The following is a 6,229-nucleotide window of genomic DNA, read 5'->3' as shown; positions in this document are numbered from 1 at the left end:
TTTAACACAAGTTTTGTGTTGTTTCAACATTTAACACAAGTTTTGTGTTGTTTCAACATTTAACACAAGATTGTGTTGTTAAATAGAGACACCTAACTTGTGTTGAAAATAACACAAGTTTGTGTTGTTTCAACACAAGTTTTTTTTCAGTGTATTATCAACGATGGATTGTGATGACACAGGTGAAGATGCTGAAGACGAGGAGTTGATGAAGGACATAGCAGGCTGGATATCATCTATTCAGGATTTACAGGATGAAATGATCAGCCTAGAGTCAAAGGCGTGTTCTAAATATGTTTCGTCGTATCTGGATAAAAAAAACCCCGTGCTTTGAAAATCTGAAATCCGTGCTTTGAAAAAAAGCTATGTAGCCCTGTGAATCTGGCATGGTTGTATGGTGAAGCTTAGCTACACCTATCTGTATCATTATGATCATCGACCACTTTCGATTTCTGTTTCAAAAGTTTTTATTCTTGACGTATTCCCACCACCACCTAAAGCACGAAGATTACATAGCAGAACATCATCAAGTGCAGGTGACACTGAAGGTTCGTTTGTCCTTGGATCGACTTTGGATGGATGTTTCTTTGGACTATTAATGATGCCGACACACGGTTATAAATATAAATATGTTAATTCTGTTATATTTTGGTTTAAAAAAATGTAAGCGTGATATCGTGTTATTGGAAGTCAAATTCTGGAAATTTTCACGGAACCCCAAAACATCGAAAACCGTGCTTCGACAATAAAACCTTAAAATAGGCTCTTTATATACCCCATTAAATACTTGCTGTTTTCGCGCTTTATAATATTCTACCTTCATGGTATAGTTACAGGTTCATATTATAACTGCAGTTTTAAGAACATAAAATAATACTATACATAGTGCCGAATTTACCTACCTGTGGGTCCTAAGTGGTACCAGTGTACACTTGATACACGGTTATACCCTGTCACGCTTCTCGACAAATTAGTTTCAGTGCAACCACCCTAGCACAAACAATATATGTCCCCATTTTGGCTTCGCTAAGCTGCCCCCACCCCCCACCACAACGCACCTCCTACAATGGCCTACTTTGCCTATTGGTACATTCGGGCCCTGGGTCAATGGCTTACTATATCTATGGGTAGATCTGGACATGACTATCCTACCATGTTATAAATTATAATTAGTTCCGTTGACGCCGCGTGATGTGACGTCATATGTTGAAAGCAGTCATCTTTTACAGAGCTATTAGCATTCCAAACTTAGGCTGCCTGTCTACAGCTAGCTCCGCCTGTGAACAGGCCCTAAACTAATTTTAATAATGTCGGTTAAAACCGACATTTTAATTCCTACATCGACGATGTTAGTCGAAACCACTGAGTATGCTTTTAGAAATTTTTAGAAGTATTTATTTCTCTTCTATTGTCATATTGAATGAAATTAAATATCTTTATTTAGCCGTGGTGTGTATGAAAGATGTCAAACTAATCAGAGCCGAATCACAAAATAGTCCTCTAATTATTCAATATGGCGGCGCCAATGAAAGATAATTTCACAGAGGCGGTTTTGTTTGCGAAGACAAATTCCGGAGTATCTAACCTTGTTTTGAAAGATAAACAGATTGAAACTCTAAAGACAGTTTACAGTGGTAAAGACTGTATTGCAATATTACCCACTAGCACATATTATATATCGCTTTTACCGAAGTGGCAGAAGTTGACATTTTGCCAACCTGACATGTGTTTACATAAAACACGTGCTTCGGGATATTTTTACTCTGTTGCGTATACAAAGCAATAGTCCAGTCGATAAGTCCCGCCCCAAAATGATCACGTGAGCGTTTTAAATGGACGGCATTATTTAGGGCAGTGATCATATTCTCGAAGTATGAGCTATTAGGAAACGTTCGTAATGCTATAGTCTGTGAAACAGATTGAAAAAATACTTATAGGAGCTTCTTTATCTAACTCCTTATTTATTATTGTACATAATGGTTATTGTGTTTTAATTCATATTAATATTGACATACTGTTTCTCAGTTACGGGTACAAGCGATATTAGAGACTTTTGGCAAGCGTAAATTTCGGGTCGTATCGCGTATCCGTATGGATTTTGCGTGTGACGTCATCAATGTGTGTGCATTTCTCATACGTGATACGGCACACGGATACGTCAGCACGTATCGAACAGCTTTCATACGGAAAAGGTCTGTATAACATTGTCGTGTCCTTTTACCGTCTTTTTTGCTACTTTTAGACGCTGAAATGGTATCGTGGCGTTTTTATGAATCTTTGTGTATATTTGATGTGATTTTAACCATGGTGGCATTCGGCAAACCTCGACAGATTCTACGCATCTAATCTCGGCTGTATGACCATTTCCGCCATATTTGAACTATTTTAAAGGTTCCGAATGAAAAATGGCTGCCCCCATGGAGATTTCTGTGGAGAGTGTATTATATCAACCAACGTCACGTTTGGCATTGGGTTTGGGGAATTACCAGGGAATTTTATCAAACCAGCAGCCTTGAGACAATATCTCTGCTCATTTAGGTATATACACTCTACAAAAGACGCAATTTGGGACTTTTTTGTAAAAGCGACACGTTTTCCTGTTTAAAGTAAACCAGCAGCCGCATCGCAAATGTATGGGCGTAGGTACATATCACTTACTGTCATACAGCCGAGATTAGATGTAGGGTAACGGAATCTGTCGAGATTTGCCGAGTGCCATGGTGGTTGATCTACATGCTTAATTTAGGGAGGCGGAACCTTGCAAATCTGTAAATGATTTTATTCTGTGGTAAAGGGGTATAAACTATCTGAAATGATACATTCGTGAAACCAAAAATTGCAGTCGAGTCGAAGTCGAAGATTTTTAATAAAATTCGACATTAATTTTTTTTTTAATAGCTCAGCTACTGTCGAGCGAGTTCATTCCCTCCGGGAAATTGCCGGCTCTAATAATAGGCACCTGACTGGTACTGATGGTGATCTTGGTAGATATATATCTGCCATCATGCTGTCATAGAACTAAGCTCAGCTGATCGACGCACGCGTACGCCACGCGAAAATCTGCCAAAACTCTAAAACTGCATTAAGGCAACGTATCACGTATCAATCTGTTTTACAGACCTAATTCGACATCCGTCTTTTATCTCTGTCCAAGATGACTGACCTTTAAAAGGTCAGACCGCTGTAGTTCTAAGGGTGACGTCACATCACAATGTTTACCAACAAAGCAAGATGGCATCGATAACGCCAAAAAAGATTACTTCTGTGGCTTGTTTTTGTTCGTTTTAAACAAACACGAGCAGGTCAATCAGATTAGGCAGTAAAAAGTGGACTTCTTAAAGAATTCAGAGTAAACAAACAGAAAAAACGTCAAATTGATGGTCACACGTGCGTTGTTTACATCGAACGTAGTAATATGAACTGGTAAGGGCAGAATTATATCGTTTTACCCATTTTACGCCTCCGCGTACTATTTTCTGTACCTATTTACGCTAAATATGGAATAGTTTTTATCAAGATATACTTCAAAAACCTTTATTTATTTTTCTAATACTAAAAAAAAATGTTTCAGAATTTAATTTGTCGAAAGAAAAAAGTTAATATTTTGTAGTCATTAAGTCGCATCGATGTCATCCTTATCAGTGATTGTAGCGGCCAAGCGAATATTCACTGCGGATCAGTGTGATCACGAAAACGTGATACGGATAGGAAAATTCCGCTTGCCAAAAGTCTCTATTAGCGGTGTTTATACCACTTGTGGATGAATAATCAATCACTAAACGTATTTAAAAGTATTACCAATCCCAGTGATCTATATATAAGTGAACATTTTTTTTTATTGATTAACGATTATTACTATTTTATAGTATTTGCAATCTATAAAATTTATATATATACATGTATATATATTTTGTTGTATTTTGAATTCTGACAGTTGTAGACCAGGGAGCATTAGGGAAATGAAATGAAATGGGGTTTAACGTCCTACTGTTCTGCTCCGAACTGGGCTAATGAAGACGGGCATACGCCATAGTGTGCTATGAGGGAAATTTTGCCCGGGCAGCGGCACTACGGCCTACTCTTATATCGAATTCCAACTGCCAAGGGATCTTTAACGTCACACGTGCACGCCAATGAGTACACAGGACCTCGGTTTTTGTCCCATCCGAACCATAGTAAAGATCTGTATGTTAACATTTTTATTTGGGATTTGTTTAACCAATTTTATCTCATATTATGCAAGATTGGCGGAATGACGATTGGAGATTAGGCCTATTTGTCACAGGGAGAAGAGCAGCACAAATATATAAGTCCTTTTATTTATTTCGAGTCAGACTGGAATCATAATGAATGATTGGACTAGGTATTTATTCTGCACAATTACAATTGAGGAGAAATATGTATGCATGCCTCACGATGGATTAACTGGTAGCCAATGTCTGAATGTTTTCAAATCTATGATGCCTGCGTTATCAGCATATTAAACCAGCGGCTGCCAGGCAGGATACGCCCACATTTTCGAGAGATGGATAGAAAACAAGCTAAAACGAAAGTGATTTTTCCTACAATCAAGGGCCATAATTCAGGAAATTACAATTCGATATGCGCAAATATCGAAAGGAACCAAGATCTTTGAGTTATAAACTTACATTTCAAGTTTCAACAAAATCGGATAAAAATTGTAACCTCTATAGGGTCCACAACCTTGATATACCTTATTTTTACGCAATTTGAGAACGAGGGGCGGCCATTTTGTCTGTCAGTTTTGGGCCGATTTTCACGAAATTCGAACTCAGTCGTCCTTAGGGTGTAACGGTGATATAATAATACGTTTTTATACGCCCACATTTTCATGTGGACGTATTATGCCGTCGCCCCTGTCCGGACGTCCGTCCGTATGTCCACAATTGTTTGTGGACTCTCTACAGGTCACAATTCTTATCCGATTTCGACGAAACTTGAAATATAGGTTTATCCCCAAAAGATCTCGGCTGCTTTCGATATTGGCATGTATCGGATCGAAACTTCATGGATTATGGCCCCTGTTTGTACAAAAAATCATCTTTTTAGCTTGTGGACCCTATAGAGGTCACAATTTTTATCCGATTTTGTTGAAACTTGAAATGTAAGTTTATAACCCAAAGATCTCAGTTCCTTTCGATATTTGCGCATATCGGACAGTAACTTCCTGAATTATGGCCCCTGATTGTACGAAAAATCAAGTTTTTAGCTTGTGGACCCTATAGAAGTCATAATTTTTATCCGATTTAAAAAAACGTTCAATTATATCACCGTTACACCCTAAGGATGACTGAGTTCGAATTTCGTGAAAATCGGCCCAAAATTGACAGACAAAATATCCGCCGTTCGTTCCCAAATAGTGTAAGAATATGGTATATCAAGGTTGTGGACCCTATAGGGGTCACAATTTTTATCCGATTTTGTTGAAACTTGAAATGTAAGTTTATAACCCAAAGATCTCGGTTCCTTTCGATATTCGTGCATATCGGACCGTAACTTCCTGAATTATGGCCCCTGATTGTACGAAAAATCACGTTTTTAGCTTGTGGACCCTATAGAAGTCATAATTTTTATCCGATTTAAAAAAACGTTCTATTATATCACCGTTACACTCTAAGGATGACTGAGTTTGAATTTCGTGAAAATCGGCCCAAAATTGACAGACAAAATGGCCGCCATTCGCTCCCAAATAGCGTAAGAATATGGTATATCAAGGTTGTGGACCCTATAGGGGTCACAATTTTTATCCGATTTTGTTGAAACTTGAAATGTAAGTTTATAACCCAAAGATCTCGGTTCCTTTCGATATTCGTGCATATCGGACCGTAACTTCCTGAATTATGACCCCTGATTGTACGTAAAATCACGTTTATAGCTTGTGGACCCTATAGAAGTCATAATTTTTACCCGATTTAAAAAAACGTATTATTATATCACCGTTACACCCTAGGGAGACTGAAATCGAATTTCGTGAAAATCGGCCCAAAATTGACAGACAAAATGGCCGCCGTTCGTTCTCAAATAGCGTAAGAAAATGGTATATCAAGGTTGTGGACCCTATAGAGGTCACAATTTTTATCCAATTTTGTTGAAACTTGAAATGTAAGTCTATAACCCAAAGATCTCGGTTCATTTCGATATTCGCGCATATCGGACCGTAATTTCCTGAATTATGGCCCCTGATTGTACGAAAAATCGCGTTTTTAGC

Source organism: Patella vulgata, chromosome 7, assembly GCF_932274485.2.
Source record: "Patella vulgata chromosome 7, xgPatVulg1.2, whole genome shotgun sequence".
NCBI classification, from domain to species: Eukaryota; Metazoa; Mollusca; class Gastropoda; family Patellidae; genus Patella; species Patella vulgata.
Note: the sequence above shows the minus strand (reverse complement) of the source record.